The sequence below is a fragment of the Lissotriton helveticus genome, chromosome 2_1 (assembly GCF_964261635.1).
Source record: "Lissotriton helveticus chromosome 2_1, aLisHel1.1, whole genome shotgun sequence".
Lineage (NCBI taxonomy): Eukaryota > Metazoa > Chordata > Amphibia > Caudata > Salamandridae > Lissotriton > Lissotriton helveticus.
Genome location: NC_136059.1, coordinates 109,367,418 through 109,386,106, shown reverse-complemented (window position 1 = coordinate 109,386,106; position 18,689 = coordinate 109,367,418). Strand labels below are relative to the sequence as shown.

At 40.4% G+C, this 18,689-nt stretch overlaps 1 protein-coding gene across 1 annotated transcript in view; it reads right to left on the bottom strand.

Annotated features, from left to right (window-relative positions):
* Positions 1-17,499, bottom strand: part of LOC144819234 (putative N-acetyltransferase camello) — a 62,936-nt gene extending 45,437 nt beyond the window's left edge. The window contains exons 1-2 of the mRNA XM_078677206.1: positions 17,445-17,499; positions 13,433-13,494 (exon numbers count right to left, since the gene is read on the bottom strand). The gene's annotated coding sequence lies outside the window, so the exon portion shown is untranslated. The remainder of the gene's footprint in view (positions 1-13,432; positions 13,495-17,444) is intronic.
* Positions 17,500-18,689: the final 1,190 nt, after the last annotated feature.

Genomic DNA, 18,689 nt, shown 5'->3' with positions numbered 1-18,689 from the left:
ACTTATGAATCTATTTTGATTCAAAGTATCCATCCCTTTCAGGCTATTGTAAGAATGGAGCCAAAGACAGGGAAATTGCCTCCATCAGATTTACAGAGAGGATTAAAGGGAAGAGTTGTTTATTTGCCTCTAGATTTGAAGAAAAACATTAACACAATTGGAGTAGAAAAAGTGGAAGAGGAACCTCTGGTTATCTTAGTTAATGGGGTTCCGACAAAGAATAAGAAAATATGGCAAGATTTAGTAGATGTTAGGAAAGTTAAAAAGGCAACATTGTATTTGAAAAAAAATAATAAATACTATAAGAATGTATATGTTGCAGAAGAGGAAGTAAGTGAGGAAGAGGATAGCGATTTGTGTGCTGGTCAAATTGAGAAAGTAGAACCCTCTACTAGTGAAGAAATATATGAACATTATAGTGTTCATCCTTTGCATTCCAAGGAAGTCGTGGGGAATGCTATTGAGTTGTTTCAAATGAAACAAGCCAAAGGGAGTCCCATTAGTGTTTGGGAGGAAAGTTTGGAAGCTCGGTGTTTCCCACAGCTTTTTCCAACAGGTCAGGGAGGAAGATATGATGAGCGACCTCATCAAATTCCTGCTTCTGAATACCGGACTTTGCGATTGTATGCAGGAGATGCTAGGTTTCGACAATGCATTCCCTATTTGTTTCATCTCCTGTTTGAAAGCGATCTGTCTGGACTGTCATATGCAGTGAACCACATCTTGAAAAGTGGTATACACATGCAAAACATCTCGGCAAGTGACTTTATGGATAAAGTCAATGTCCAAGACAGTATTTCGGATTCTCACCTGATTAATCTCATGGCGTGTCAGCGTGGTACTAATGAGTACTGGTACCGTCGTCATGGTGATTTAAAATGTATGCTGAGGAACTTAGGTACTCCCACATGGTTCCTCACTCTGAGCTGTGCCGAGTATGGCTGGGAAGACTTACTTGAATTTCTACGAGAGGCAAATGCTAACGTAGATAACATCGAATTCAAGACACCCGGAGAACTGTGCTCTTTGGATCCAGTCAATGTATGTAGGTACTTCAATCATAGATTTGAAGCTATGATGTCTTTCATCATGAATAAGAAGAATCCACCTCTTGGAGAGGTGTTGGATTTCTTCTGGAGAAAGGAGTACCAAGCAAGAGGTGCTCCTCATATACATATGTTGCTGTGGATCAAGGATGCACCTAAATTTGGAACGGATCCAGAAGACTCAGTGATGAGTTTCATCCAACAGTATTCTACGTGTGCTGTTCCAAACGCAAAGGAGAAGAAAAGCCTAAGAGAAAAAGTTCTGCGTTTCCAAAGCCATCGATGTGGAAAGTACTGCCGTCGTAAATTCCGAAACAAAGACAAGTTCTACACCAAATGTCGTTTCGGCTTTCCACGACCGGTGATTTCTAAAGGAAGAGTAAACAGTTTGATGTCTTCGCTGCGACATAATGTGATGAAGAAATCACCTAAAAACACATACAATTTGAAGAGGAACGAAGAGTCCAAGTACATCAACGACTACAACCCGGTGATTTTGTCCATGTGGAATGCTAACATGGATATACAGTTTGTGGCTGATAACTGTATGGCTGTGGCTCGGTATGTGACGTCTTACATCACCAAAAAAGAGAGGACAGAATTGAAGGATATGTGGGAGGACATTTCCCATGAAAAGAGCCTCAGCAAGAAGTTGTACAGTTTCAGTCTGAAGATGTTGTCGCATCGAGAAATCGGAGCGTACGAATGTTCTGACCGGTTGTCTTCAGCAAGTCTCTATGCCAAGTCCAGGAGTATCGTTTGGGCGAGTCTTGGTCTTGCTGCAACGCGTAATCGAGTTCTCAAACCTGTGCGGGAAATTGAGTATTTGGCGGAAAAGGAGCCAAACAGTACCGACATTTTGAAGACAAACATGTTGGATACATATTATCCAAATCGAAGCAGTCACCTCGAGAATGTTTGTCTGTATGAGGTTCTGCAAAATTACATATTCAAGAGGAACATCAAAGAAGATACTGAGAAAGGAGTGTATGCTGTAATAGGAAGTGAGGGATGTCTGGTCAAGCAAAGAAAATGCCACTTGATAAACCATCGAAAATTGAGTGGCGAATCTCCTGAAAAAAAGGAGTTTTTCTATTTAGCACTTTTGCAACTTTTCAAGCCTTGGCGTGTAGAAGAGGAACTGCTTGGAGATTTCCTCTGTTACGAAGACTCTTTCAATGCCGCCAAGGAGACCATAGAATGTCCTGCTTTTCCCAAATATGTAGAAATGTTGAATGCGGAAATTGAGCAGGAAGCAACGATTGCAGCCGAGATTGCCAGAGACAGTTCTCAGGACAGTCAGAGTTCTGCTTCATTGAGTCAGGATCCACTAGGAGGACCTCTTATTGAAAATGAAGCTGCCACTGCTATGAATGAAGTGGAAAGAGCCATGGCACATGCTCAAGAGGATGCGGTTAACTTAGAAGAGTTGGAAAGGCAACTCAACGTTGAGCAGAGGAAAATATATGACGAAGTTACCATGCAAATTGATCATGGATTAAGTCATGATAAGAAAGAGTGCTCATGTACGTCGTTGAAGCCTGTCCGACTGTACGTGAGTGGAGAAGCGGGAACTGGAAAAAGTTTCCTCATTAAAGCAATTTCATGCTATTTGCAGGAAAGGACAGAGTCATCGCTGTCTTGTGTTGTCACTGCTCCAACTGGACTGGCAGCACATAATATTAAAGGGATTACTTTACATCGTTTACTGATGCTGCCAGTGGAGCATGACAACAAATTAGAATATCACAAGCTATCTGGAGATGCTTGTTTTGAAGTTTCAAGAATCTTGAGGAAAATGAAACTTCTTATCATTGATGAAGTAAGCATGGTTTCCAATGTCATGCTTGCCTTTGTGCATTTGAGGATGCAAGAAGTTCTCAAAACAGAGTATGATGTGTTATTTGGTGGCAAACACATCATTGTTTTCGGAGATCTTTTGCAGCTGACACCAGTGAAAGGGCAACCTGTGTTCAAAATGCTCACGCATGAAGATACCAGGAAGTGCCTAGGCAGCATTGGCAACGTCAATATATGGTTAAACTTCAATTATGCTGAACTGCATGAAAATATGCGTCAGGCGAAGGATGAAGTTTACAAGACTATTCTACAAGATGTTAGAATTGGAAAAGTGACCGAGCATGGGAAAGAAGCTTTACATGCACGATTACTGTCAAATTTATATCCAGAACAAGATGTTGTGCCTGAGAATATTTTTCAGAAAATTACTGAAAAGAAATCTGGAATATGTTTGATGCCAACTCTTGCAGAATGTGCCAAATTTAACAACAAAATGTTGCATTTAGAAAAGCAAGAGATTGTGAAACTGGAAGCTATTGATAGAGTAGAGCATATGGGATCAACAATTATTTTGTCTGAGAATCTGAAAACAAAATTGGATTCATTAGAGAAGAGTATATCTAAAACTGCAGGTTTTGAAAAGACTCTGAATGTGTGCTTGAACTGCCGTATAATTTTAAGAAGGAATTTACATGTTGAAAGAGGTCTGGTAAATGGATCAATGGGTAATGTTGTTGATTTTGTGAAATACAGAAATAGAGATGGAATTGAATTTTTAAAAATTAAATTTGATGGCATTGAGGAAGTACAGCCAATTGCTCGTTGTTCTGCTAGATTTTTGCTTGTAAAAGACTTATATGTTCGCCGTAAGCAGTTTCCGGTTTGCTTGGCATATGCGGTGACAATCCATAAATCGCAAGGTTTAAGTGTAGACATTGCATTGGTGAATATTGGCAGTTCTGTGTTCAAGGAGGGTATGGCATATGTGGCATTGTCACGAGTTAGAACTTTATCGGGATTGTACTTGATTGAGTGTGATGTCACAAACATTTGTGCAGATCTAGATTGTGTTAAGGAATACAATAGGTTAAGAAGAGAGTATGCGCCACATTTGCCTCAGTTTCCTTTGTTTGAGAAACGTCTGGTAGGCCGGAAACGAAGAAATGAGAACAATACTGGGGAGGTTATAGCAAAAAGACAAAAAGTGAATGAACCTAAAATTACAAGCAGAAACAAAAAGGATTCTGTTGAAGATGTTGTTGGTTTTCAGTTTGAAAACAGTTCTGGTGTCAACTGCTATGCTAATGTAGTAATTAATGTTTTGTTTTCTCTAAAAAATGTAAAAGAAGAGATTGTGGTCAATTCTGATCAAAGATTTTGCGGTTTGTTAAATTCTGTGTTAGAGAAATGTACCACTGATAGAAGAAACATAGAAAGTGTGTCTGAAATTCGAAATCTGTTAGACAGATGTTCAGGCCAGACACAATTCTCTCAAACTATTCAGCAAGATTGTCAGGAGTTTTTAATGTATATGCTTGATGTATTACATGCTGAAGGTGTAGATGTGGATCAGCTGTTTGGGCTTTCTTATCAATGGCAGCATGACTGCGAGAACTGTATGATATCAAGTACTACTAGTGTAGACTCAGAAAGATTTATATATTTAACTTTGCCAGACAGTAAATCAGTCTCCTTTAATAAGCTAGTAAAAGCTGCTAATCACAACATGGAGTGTAGCCAATGTAAATCTGAAATGATGTCCACATTATTTATACGAACATATGGCCAGTACGTCATTTTAATGTTCCAACGATGTAGGCCTGATGGAACAAAATTGACAACTTTAATAAAAAAATTTGAAGCTTCGCAGTTGTCAATATCAGGAAGGACTTTTGTAACTACAGCAATTATATATCATGACGGCCCTTCAATATCATCAGGACATTACACAGTTTATTTAAAGTCTAGAAATGGCTGGTCATTCTGCAATGATTCTGTTTTAATTTTCAAAAAAAAATTGCCGTATGACCTTAAAAACTCTTACCTGGTGTTTTTAAAACCAAAATTTTAGGGAAATAATCTCGGGATGTGCTCTGTGGAATTTCAAGAAGTTCTAATGGCTCCTACACAATTTGGCCTTGAGGATAAGTGTAGTTCAGAGACATAACTTCTAATCATAGGACTGGACATGATGGAGATATATTTGCACTTTGAATGAGTTCAGAAAAACTGTTTCTTTTTATAAGCTAATTGAAGCAGCCAATCAAAACATGGAGTAGAGGGAATGTAAGTCTGCAATGCTGTCTACTGTTTTACATTGCTTTGTGATTAAAAGTGATGTAGAGAATTAAATAATTGTACTAGTCATAAAGGTAGTGTAAGTCTGCTTCATAGTAACCAGTATCAGTGTCATAGGAAATGTAGAACATGACTGAGCAAGAAGGGGAAGATATTACTATTCCAGGATTGTGAAAATGATCTTCAACATTTTAATTCTGAAAGTTGCGGAAATGCCAAATGATGGGATTGGCTTACAAGAAATCCAAGAGTTATAAATGGCTCTGACTAGATTTGGCCTTGTGGAAAATAGTGGTAGAGAGCAAGAAGTCATTTATTGCATGTAACGTGTTTTTAAAAACGATGGAGGTTTTCTTTCAGAAAGTGGCGGGCTGAAAGTAATAACAGCACAAAAGAGTGTAAGCTGTTCATAGGACATCCTTGGACGTCATGGAAAGTAAGTTAACTTTAAGGAGTTCTGAATTTTGATTTCTGATGTTGTATGGGTTTTTTAAACACAATCATTTTGATTGTGTTTTTTTTTCCCCGCTGTTACATGATGAATACCTTCAAGTCACTGTTTTTAGTGAATTTTGATACATTCTGAGAACAGCAAAAATAAACCATTTAACATGTATAATTAATTCTGTACTGTTTGCATTTATGATGTATATGTAGAACTGTGTAGGACGCATGGAGAAGGTGAGGCTTCTGTAAGTGTCAAAGTTGTTGCATGCAGTGCTGCACTTCTACGTATTCTTTCATATGCTGGACTACATCTGCACAATGAGATACCTAAGCAAAGGAAACACAAGTGATGTGATTATGAAATGAGCAAAATAAATTGCACATATTTGAATTACATCACCTGTGTTTCCTATCATTATGAATCACATTGTGCAGATCAAGTTTAGGTCTGTCCAGGGAAACATAGGAGGTTTCTACTTTGTTGAAGAGTGCAGTGGACATGACTCACTTCATTGGTAGACTTTCACAGATATTATCTCCTCTGTACACTTCAACAAGTGTAAATCTTATCTTGAACTCTGAGTAGGCCTCACCTCAAACAAATCTCTGGATAGGAGACATGTTATTGGCATCCTGAAGCGACACTTTTCTGAAACAAGAGCAATGCAAAAGATGCACCATGTTTTAAGATAGGCCTCACTTCATCTGCATCAAGATACTGTTAGTTTAAAATGTATATCTTTAGGACTGTGTAGGGGCCCTGGAGAAGCAGAAGCTTCTGTCAGTGTCAAAGTTGTTGAAAAACTATTTGTCCTTCAATCTTTTCCCTTGTCTTTTGTAATTTTTAAATACATGTTTTAATATTTTTCAAATGTTGGTTCTCTCTTTCACAGATTGAAAGTATAAAAATAAAAAGTGATTAATTTAACGGCAATTATAAGGTAAATAGTTGTACTCTTTTCGTTACATTTCTATCACATTCACCTACTATTAGATCCACTGCTTCACTTCTTTAACCCTCAGTTTCCTGCGTTTGCTACTTTCCTCATTCCTTTCTCTATTACCTACTTACTCAATCCTTCCACTCTTTTTCTCAGTCCCTCTGTTCTCATAGTTCCTCAGACTTGTTCACTCACTCCGTCTCTATTACTCTTATTGTCTGTGAATTACTTTCCCACCTTTTTTTTTGCACCGCTTCCCGGGAAGTGGCCCGGTTCGTAAACCAGCAGCGTTACGGGTGTCCACCATTTTGTGTTTCGGTCGAATCAAGATACAAGATGGAGGGCAAATAATGTTCAGAATGGGTAGAAGGGGGCACGGTAGATGTATCTTGACCCCCTTGGTTTTCTGAGGGTGGCTGAGGAGGACCATAGTTCTTCACTCTTGTTCATTCTCTCTGTTTCTATTAATGTCACTGTTTATGACTGATCAAAAAAATTTTTTTAAAAAAAGAACAGTAACTATAAGGGAAGGAAATAGACAGTTATGTTAAAAGAAAGACAGCTATAGGGAGTAAACTAAGGATACTGTTACCCGCAATCCACTGCTGTTGATGTTACTGACCATGTCATGAATGATGTAATATGTGACATCATCAGCAGTGGATTGTAGGTAACAGTATCTCTTGTTTACTCCCTAGAGCTGTCTTTCTTTTCACATAACTGTCTGTTTGCTTACCTTATACTTACTGTTCTTTTTTAAAAAAAATATTTTTTTTGGTTAGCTTCCGGTACGCGTACCGGGTAGCGCTCCGGGGAGCGAACTAAGAGAAATAGAGGTTGGCAGAGTTCCAAATATTCTACCAATTTTTTTATAATGGGGAGGTAGTTCTGAAAAGAACTTTTTTTTATGTTTTTGTTGTTTTATATTTTTTTTAGTATTTTTTGAACATTTTTTTACTTTTTTTGTATTTTCTGAACGTTTTTAAATTTTTTTGGGTTTTTTGGGGGGGGGGGAAAGAAAAACGATCCATTGTAAAGGGCTCAACAGGAGCAACAAAAAAAAAAGAATTTATTCTTTGGGGCGTCTCGGACAAACATTAACATGATTTTGAATAGCTCTCATAATTAAAATGATGCTACTTTCCCTGTAGCAGATGAAATCGCCACAGTGCACGCACACTTGCTTTACGTGCCCAAACAACATTTGGATGTTTGGGATCATCTCCCTCGCCTCTGGTCCCGACACCTCTGGAACAACCGATCTTCTTGCCATTGGGAGGGGATTTTGTTGCTCATCACGTAGCTGGGCAGCACTATAATTATTTGGGTGCCACCTACTCATATGCCGATGCATAGTGTGATTGCCGTAACTGTATTTTTTGTCAGTTCCCCTTGACAATCTATCACCGCATATACGGCAAAACACGTAGCGTGCATTCACTTTTTTTTGCCCCTCAGGAATTCTATAGAATTGCCAGATGTAATTCTCCTTTCGATTGTACCTCCTGGGCTCCTCTGGCAAAAACCTTGGCTCTTCCTCCTCTTCCTCCTCTTCCTGTTCTTCCTCTTCTTGCAAAATTACTTCAGCAGGTGGTCCTCTCTTTCTTGGATTTGGTGGAGGTGGTGGGTTAGAACCAGCTGAAGCTACTACTGAAGCCATGTCAAAGTGTAAATAAAGGGTCTTTCTCTCACCAAGATGAAAGTCAGAGTGAGGAAAGAAGGAGGGATTTTCATCATTTGGGAAAAGCAAAAGTTGTAAACCAATGAAAAGTGTTCATTTTAGATCACATGACCTAGTATTACATCATTAGGAAACCAAAAGTGAAATGAACCAATGAAAAGTGTTATTACCGAGTCACATGACCTGCTGTGTTTACGTTACGCGGTCGGCGCCGCGCCGCGGATCGCTTCCGGTTCGCGTACCGGTGCGCTTCCGGGTACGCTAACGTAGCACGTAATATGACGTATTACGCGAGAACGCGAAACGTCATGCTGACGCGACGCGTCACGATGTTGTTTTCTAACGCGAGAGGTGCGAAAACGGAACGTTTACCGGTTCGCGGACCGGGTCGCGCCTCCGGATTGAGCTAACGGGAAGCTAACCGGTTCGCGTACCGGGAGCGAAACAAAAAAAATAATTAAAAAAAAATTGTATTAAAAACATGTAAAATATATTTTTCTATTTAAATAAGAATACATTGTAAAGGTTTTGATATTAGCTGTTAAAAAACCAATGAAATTCACTGAAAAAACCATAGGTTATAGACCATATATAGTTAGGAATTAGCATTTAAAAAACCTTATTTTACTCACACAAAACCATTGAAATTCCATATATAGTTAGTTGTACTAACTATATATCGCGCACCCGCAATCCACTGCTGATCATGTCACATATTACATCATTCATGACATGGTCAGTGACATCACTGATGACATCACTGATGACATCTCAAATGACATCACTGATGACATCACCGATGACATCTCAAATGACATCACTGATGACATCACTGATGACATCTCAAATGACATCACTGATGACATCTCAAATGACATCACTGATGACATCACTGATGACATCTCATTTGACATTACTGATCACATCACTGATGACATCATTCATGTGATAATACGATGAACCTCTTCAGACTCTAATATAACCTTAGATACAATCAGTGTAAACAGACACTCATAGACTGTCACTCATCCATGGAGTTACTCAGACACTTAGTGAGTCATACAAAGAATCAATCACACCTCCATTTCCTCAACTATACAGTTATACACACCTTACTTATTCAAACATATACTAAAACATATTTACTCACTTATACAATCCTGGATACAAGTTCACAATGATCCATACAGCCACTCACACATTCACTGGCTCTTATGCACAGTTATTTATATATGTCAACTCTCACATGTACTGTATTTTACATATGTACTTACTTTAACATGTAGCACTGAGATATCCATTCACTCACCAATACACTCATGCACACAGTCAACTGCCCATACAGCTGTTTCCACATGCACTTTTGAACCCATACATCTAGTCAATCAACTGCTCACACATCTATGCAGAGAGTCATACACCTCCCAGCCACCCACACACACACTCAGTCTCCCATACAAATGCTTGGGCAACCAATCAATAACCCATATAGTTAATCATATAGCTACTGATCAACACATGCAGCAGTTTACAGAACAACAGACATAATGATGCACAAATTAAGACAGTTTAGTCACTAACCCATGCACTCAGTGAGACACATTTAATCAGTCACTCATACAGTCAGTCATGCCCCTACTAAATCCTTCATCCAGACACTTATACATCCACTCAAGACATATTTTAACTTTACAGAAAAATACAGTCACTGGATGTTGTCATCAGTGATGTCATCAGTGATGTCATTTGAGATGTCATCAGTGATGTCATCAGTGATGTCATTTGAGATGTCATCAGTGATGTCATCAGTGATGTCACTGACCATGTCATGAATGATGTAATATGTGACATGATCAGCAGTGGATTGCGGGTGCGCGATATATAGTTAGTACAACTAACTATATATGGAATTTCAATGGTTTTGTGTGAGTAAAATAAGGTTTTTTAAATGCTAATTCCTAACTATATATGGTCTATAACCTATGGTTTTTTCAGTGAATTTATATATATATATATATATATATATATATATATTTATATATTCGCTCCAATTTTCCTTTTTGAAAGAAAATACAGCACTTTCAAAAAGGAAAATTGGATCGACTATTTTACACGCGGGACACCACCGCGCTACAGCACCCACCGCTAAGAGTGACCGTGTTCATTGGTGTACAGGAGCATAGATATATATTTATATATAGATTGATAAAGACTGCTGCACAGATGAAAAGCGTCTCGCTGTCATTGCGGGGTTGTGGAGACCTGAACAAATAAATTAGCCCTATTCATACCGATTATGAGTACGTGCCACTCACTCTTTGGAGTTGGATGGATGTTTGGGATATGTATATATGTGCACACATGTATATGTATATCTACTGGCTTTGGACTTACCAGAAAAATACTTACATTTTGTGTGGGAAATACAAGTGTGGTAAAGGCATTAGTGAGGTAAAGATGTGTGTGGTAATGTTTTTATTGTAATGCCATGCATGGTTCATGCCAAGTTGTAAATGCTGTTTCCTGTATTACACGCCTATTTGGCGTCTTTTCGTCATAAACCTACCTAGAGGGGCCATTAGGTGTTGTGTTTGTGTAGACCATACAAAGAGTGAAATCAGAAAATCCATTTGGTAACATGCATAAGGCAGAGATGCTGTTAAATTAATAATGAAATGCATGATGTCAGAGGCTGTATTATGCATAGTGCTCGGGGGCATAAGGGGTTTGGGCATCTACTTTGGCCACCCCCGGATATTACAAAAGGGGGCTGTAGGCACTTGTGCTCCCACTTCCGTATTACAGATAACACTTGCCCACATGTAGCACCATTACTATCTTGAAACAGTGTTACTTATCATTTATATGGGGGTGTGGCCCATGTAAATAAGAGAATCAGTTTGCGTCTGCTGCCACCTGCCCGGTGAAACTTGGAGCAGCCTGTAAACAGCTGCCCTATCATTCACTAAATGTCCTGCCCCAAGAACAACCGTGAAAGTTTTTGGCTGCTCTGGGGGGGGGGGAAGGGCGGGGTGGATTCATGATAACGGGGCACTGTTACGTTCTACGCCAGGGTGAAGAAGACAAGAACTACGGGGCATATTACCAACAACTAGTGATCATTATCGCTATGTTGGCTTAGTGGCAAGATTTTTATCGCTGAGCTGCGGCGATTTTTATCGCTTAGGAACCTTGCTATTATCAAGGTTTATCTCCAAAGCAATAAAAATTGGCCAAAATGCATGAATTTCGCTGAAAAGTCAGCGATATTCAGGCATTACCGAGCTAATGGTCTTAGCCATGTTATCCACCTACCATTGGATAACATGGCTAAGAACTGCTCAGGGGCAGGTGTTAGCTGTTGGAAATATTGGTGCTTAGCGAGAATATCTCCAAAAGTGGGTGATAGGAGATAGCAATGTTAGCGACTGTTTTCAGTCGCTAACATTTTGGCATGGTCGCTATCTCCTACTAGCTGTCGCTTACTGGTGTTAGCGACAGCTAGGTAATAGGGAGATAATTTTATCTCTGCTTTCTTGGCTTTTAAAGCCAAAAAAGCGGAGATAAACCCACTTGATAATATGCCCCTACATCCATTCTATATTCGGAGCCCAAGTGCACATATGGATGGAGTTCTGTTTCTCCCTTCTAAGAGAGGAGTTTACAATATTTATAAAGACCAAAAAGAGAAATCAGAAAACGCAATGTACCAAGGGGCCATGAAAAAAGGCAGCTCACAAATTCTTGATACTGCGGGTGAAAAAATGCAGCACAATCTAAAGCAGGACACAAGGTACGAGCAACTTTGTGAGCGTAGCAACAAAAGACAAAGCGGATGGATTATGGCAGGGAGCCTTGCTATATTTTGTAAAGCATGATTTAATTGTGGGGTTCTAAGCAGAAAGTATCCGGTGATGAGAATGTGGGGGTATGTCTATGCATGAAAAGTAATATCATTGTAATTTTTCTGTTGATCAATTGAGATAACACACACAAGGAAATTGTAGAAATTACTAAAAGAAAAAGATGGTCAGAAAAAGTACATGCACCAAACCAACAAATCATTTTGGTCCCTGAGGCCAATAACTACATATGACAAATGTACGTACTAATTCTTACATTGTTTTAAAATAAACAGTAAGGCTGTGATTTAACAGAGGAAAAGTATACTGTATCTATTATACCATGCTGATGTTTGTACGCAAACACCAAATTCAGAATGTTATTCCCTGGTAATTTGTAATAGGTGCTGTTTATTGCACCAGTTAAATAATAATCTCTAAGGTTTTAGAAGGGGGGTTGGGAGCACACTGCCTCACATCCCAGCACAGGTTTTCACCAGAGTTGATGTAGATAGTGTTATACTTGTCTAGGCACATGTGTTTCTGGATTTCATCCCTCATTAGTAGAGAACAAAAAAGCAATTTCATCTAGGCTGGCTGGAAATCGTGCCCACGTCTTCACAGGTCTCAGTGCCACTCACAGGTACACAGGTGCATCTCCAAAGCTCATCAGCTTGCTGGCTCAAGGGAGCCTTGTAAATAGAAGGGAAGTTGGGAGTTTAAAAAGGCTCACTTGAGCCAGCAAGATGCACCTCTGTACCAGTGAGAAGTACTGAGAGGTCTGTGGCAGCATTCTCAGCAACCCCTGATGTAAATTAGTTTTTTTGATCTCTACTGATGAAGGATAAAATCCAGAAACACGTATGTCTGGAGATTTACAGCACTATCTGCACCAACTCTGGTAAACAACTACAGGTAATATAGCCTTAAAGCCGCCAGGGCAAACTTTTCCAGCCATTAAGGGCCGTTCCAGTGGTAAAAGCACGTGCCAAAGGTGAGGGCTTTTAACAAGGGAGCAAGCCTTAACCCCTTGAACGCTCATGACGAGCTCAGCTCGTCATGAGCCACGGTGCTCGTTTGCTCATGACGAGCTGAGCTAGTCATGACCGTTAGAACGCTCGCATGCTGGGGAAATTCCCCTGCTGTGCGAACGTTCTACACAAACGGGTCTGGTCATTACGAGCTCAGCTCGTCATGAGCACACGAGCACCATGGCTCATGACGAGCTGAGCTATAAAGTGTTGGCAAAGTATCTTCTGCGATGTTACGGGGCTACAAATTAATTAAACAGGTGTAATACAATACCACAGAATTGGTTAACAAAAGTCTATGGAGACCTGTGGGAGTGGATACATGTCAGCAGTATCGGTAACTCACCGTGCTCTCTTGTGGCAGTGTCCGGCTTCAGGGATGCAGTCTCTCTCGGGTGTCCCATACGACTTATTTGAAAAATAAAAGGCATACATCAGTTACTTATAAATGCCCTGGGTTTCTGGATCACAGAATGAGAACAAAGGTCTTGGGGGGTCTAATTAATGCTGTCACAGAAGTGTTGTCATCCTGTCCCAAAATGACCCACCACCAAAGTGGCTGCACCTGTTGAAAGGTAGTCATTTTACTAGAAATGAAGGTTAGAGGAGAGGCATTTGTTGGTAATATGCATATTGGAATCATTGATTTCCTCACAATAGTATTATTTATTTGTTAATGTTTTTTGTGGGGCGCTGTATGAATGAATAAATAAAAAATGAATGTGGTGCTCTTCACACTTACGAAAGGCACTTCATGGGTCTGGGACTAGGAATGCAAGTCAGAGTAAGAAATATTATAAATGCCTTGGGGTATGTTGTGTCAATGGTGCATAGAGAGCAGAATGTTCTAGTTTGTAAAACAAAGGTCTCATGGAGCCCGAGGCATTTGTTCACTGCAAAAGCTGCAAAATAAACATTAGAATATTTATGTTCAGGGCTTCTGTCATGCTTTAGAAGCCCGGGTCACTCCATTGCCTTCAACGGAGCACTCAACATTCCAACATTCCAACATTCCAACATTCCAATGTTCTAATATTCAATGAAGAGCAAATATTGTACTGCATTTATCATAATGCTAAGGGGCAAACTGTTGTGTAATGTGAAGCAGTGTTGTCCCATTCCTCTTCTGGTGAAAAAGGCTCCTTTGAGCCAGCAAGATGACGAGCTTTTGGAGATGCACCTGTGCACCAGTGAGAGGTACTGAGACCTGAGAGGACGGTGGCAGTATTCTCAACAACCCCTAGGGTAAATTTGTTTTTGTTATCTCTATTGATGAATGAATGAATGAAGGAGCATTCATAGAGAGCATGGTTACCCAGGGGCATCCCAGCGCTAGACAACAAGTAGAAAACTGCAAAGGTTAATGAAAGTGGAAGGTTTTCAGAAGTTTCCTAAACTTAAGATAGTCAGGTTCAGAGCGTATATGGATAGGAATCGTGTTCCAGAGTCTGGATACATTGTATGTGAAAAGTTGGCCTCCACTCAGTGCACGTTTAATCTTAGGAACTGAAATCAAGCCTTTATTCCCAGACCTAAGGGCCATGTTAGGTAAATAGGGTTGGATCCTATGGCGGATCAGGGGCGGGCCTTCTCCTGAGACTGACTTATGGGTGATACCTAAATCCCTATGTATCAATGTTAGGTTTTGCGATTCTCAAATAGCGAATTTTTGAGAATCGCTATTTGAGAATCGCAAAACGCTATGTATGTAGGATTTACAATAAATTTTGCGAATCCTACATACTCCTTAATTGAGAATCGCAAATTGCAATTTGCAATTAAGGAATACCTTCCCATTCATTCCTATGGGCCTAGAGGCCCATAGGAATTCTCAATCAGAGAATCGCAAATTGAGAATGCAATTTCAAGTGTGCCAGGGTGTCAAAAGGACACCCTGTTGCACCCCTGAAATGAGCATGGCTGCACATGTGGCGCACATACATGCCCTAAGGGCATTTGTGTGAGCCACATGCCACTTTAAAAAATGCAAAAATTTGCATTTTTGAAACAATTCGCAAATTACCACCAACCTGCACTTGGTGTAATTTGTGAATCCTTATGCCATATTTGCACAACTTAGGTCCCTCATACATTCCATTTAAGGAATCGCAATTTGCAATTCCTTAAATGCATTCGCAAAATAAGAAATCACAAATTTTGCAATTCCTTATTTTGCGAGGCAGTTTTTCTTTTATACCTACCATTAAGCCTAATTGCGATCACAAAAGCCGAAATTCTGCGAATTTCGGCTCGTGCGATCACAGTTTTGAATGATACATATGGCCCATAGAGCCTTGAATCGAATTCTATCCTGAACTGGGAGCCAATGCAAAGTTGCAAGGGTGGGCTTTACAGAGGAGCATTTAGGACTGTTGAGCAGAATACGGGCCGCACAGTTCTGCACTGTTTGTAGTTTTTTGATGGTGGCCTGGGGGGGTTCCTAGGTATATGGCATTAGTGTAGACTAGCCGTGATAAGACGAGGGCCTGTACCAACAGTCATCTCGCAGCAAAAGGAAGCAAGGGAAGTACTTTTCTAAACCTTCTAAGTAAGCCATAGCAACTCCCTGCCACTTTGTGTGATTGCTCTCTAAAATTGAGATTGCAATTGATCAAAACTCCTAAGCTCTTTATTTGAATCTTAGGTGCAGGAGGGGGCCTTAGACAGTCAGGCCGTAGGTGATCTACATTTGGGGGAGCTGACTTGCCCAATAGCAGGAGTTCCGCTGTGGCTCCGTTAAGTTTCAAAAAGGAACCACTCATCCAAATGAAAACTTTCTTCAGGCAAGTAGCTTGATCAGGGTCCAAATGGTTGGATTGCTTCAAGGAGATAATTAACTGTGTGGCGTCAGTGTATGTGACGATCTGTACCCCAAATGGGTGTACTATTTCCACCTACGAACTCATATTTACGTTGAACATCGTGGGACTTAGGGAGGATCCCTGTGGAAGCCCACAAGCCAACGGAATATGGTTTGAGGAGCATTTCCCTTCGAAGACTGTATAGACCCTGTTTTGGAGAAAAGACTGTAGCCATTTTAATGCCACTTCCGTGTGACTCCGACCTCCAGCCGTCTTTGTATCATTAGTTGATGATTGACAGTGTCGAAGGCCACGCTGAGGTCCAATAAGATAAGGGCAGGGCAGTCTCCATTGTCAAGATTCTTCCTGATTTCCTCTACTGCAACTAGAATAGCTGTCTCAGTGCCTTGGGGTCTGAATCCAGTCTGCGTAGGATGCAGACGGTTGTTGTCTTCCAAGAAGGCTGATAAAATTGAGTTGATGTATTTCTCTGCAAGTTTACTGCCTCCTGGTAGTAAAGAGATAGGACGGTAGTTTCCCAAGTTATCTGGATCCAAGTTTTTTTTTTTAAAGTGCTTTCACCCTAGCATGGAACAATTCCTGTTTTGAGTCACGTGTTTATACAATCAAGTATAACTGGTGACACCACCTTTGAGATTTTGTGGAGGATAGTAGGGGGGGTGCGGCATCTACGGGGGAACCCAATTTAAGCTCTCTGAGCAGCCATTGTAGGGTGTTGAGGTCCATCGGATGGAATTCCTCCAGAAAGACGGGGATATTGGGAGTAATTATATAACTAGGTGCAGGCATTTGTTGAGCAGCGATAGGAGGAAAAGAGTCATAAATGGATTGAATCTTTCCTGAGAAGAACTCAGCAATTTGATCACACAGCAATTGAGCATTGTGAGTGCAACTAAGGGGAGCAGCGGGGGTAATAAGGGAATTGGCAATTTTAAAAATCTCCAGAGGGGAGTTTCCCGATAAGAATTTCCCTGATAATAGAGGGCTTGAGTATTTATAATTTCCTTTTTTTAGATTTTAATCGCTTCACAGTACTTTATTTTACTAGTTGCGGAGAAGTCATTCCTCCAACTTCTTTCGTGCCTTTTGCATGTCTGTTTTAGCTGGCGTAGTTTTTGGGAATACCAAGGATAAATGAAGGATGATGAAGGTTAAAATCCAGAAACACATGTCTAGAGATTAACAGCACTATCAGCACCAACATTATTGAAAAAGTACAGTTAATATTCAAGTGAGCGCAAACATTGTACTGCATTTACCATAATGTTAAGGGGTGAAGTGGGCTGTGATGTGAAGCAGTGTGCTCCCATTCCCATTCAATACCTTAAGGGATTGTTATTTATCTTGTGCAATAAAAAGCATTTGGAGTCTGACAAACTCAGAATTAGGATGTTAGCAAAGTACCTCCTGTGATGTTAAGGGGACTGCAAATTATTGAAACAGTTGTAACACGATTCTACAGCATCTGTTAGCAAAAGATAAAAGTCTATGGAGGCCGGTGGGAGTGGATCAGTGTCAGCCGTATTGGTAACTCACCGTGCTCTCTTGTGACAGTGTTGAGCCTCCAGGAAGCACTCCCTCTTGGGCGTCTGATACGACTTATTTAAAAAAGAACAGGCGTATATCAGTTACTAATAAATGTCCTGGGTTTCTGGATCAGAGATTGGGACTAAAGGTCTTTTGGATCTACTGATTACTGGCACAGAGGTTTTGGAAACTTGTTTGTCATCCTGTCCCCAAATGACCGGCCACCAAAGAGGCCTGGAACACATCTGCTCTGTTGAATGGTTGCCATTATACTGGAAATATTGAATGGTTGCCTTTTTACTGGAAATGAGTGTTAGAGGAGAGGCATTTGGTGGTAATATGTTCATTGGAATCGTTGATTTCCCCACAATAGTGTTATTTATTTATTAATGTTTTTTGTAGGGCACTGTATGAATAAATGACTAAAACGTGTATGTGGCGTTCTTCACACTTACTCAATGCAATTTGTGGGTTTGGAACTAAGAAGGCAGACTAGGGTAAGAAATTTGATAAATGCCATGGGGTAAGTTTTGTCCACATCTGTCAGTACAGCAATCATGGTATCCTAGAACATCTGTGAAGCCTTGGTTGCGTTAGACCTGCTGGAAATCCTTTGGCGCCCACAGACCAGCAAGGTTTGAGGGTACACCCGGGCGAATGAATGACAGAAGGTGGGGAGGACAAGATTCACATTCCTTGTGGAGTTATGTGGTTTATATGGTGGAGGTCCTAGCCATACGTAAAGGATATGAGATGTCTCAACTGATCTTGGTGACATTTTAAGTGAGTTTGAGCTGGGCCCCTTGTTTGTCCACAGTGCAGGTGTCCTCAGATGAATCGGTAACACTGGGCGGGATTAGAAGCCAATAGATTCTGGTTTGCGCCAGACTCGGTGGGGCTTGAAAACATTGAATTGATAGTTGAGATTAGACCTGCAGCCATGTTCAGAGGGATTGTAAGCGAACCCATCTGACACAAATGAATCCCCCTAAATGCTGCCACCTACGTCTCTTGACCTTTGGACCCCACTTAGCCCTGAGGCCTATTTATTAGATCTCTCATGGCATATCATAATAGCAGTAGGAATGCAGCCCTTGTGTGAACAATAAAACTTTGTTTTCAGACATGAAACGTGTGTGCCCCTTGAGAGCTTCTGACTTCAATACAACATTGACAAAACACAAACTGAAAGGCTTGAACTAATCTCAGCTAAGTACTCTGGGTGTATCCCAGTCCGTCATATTTCGCTCACTG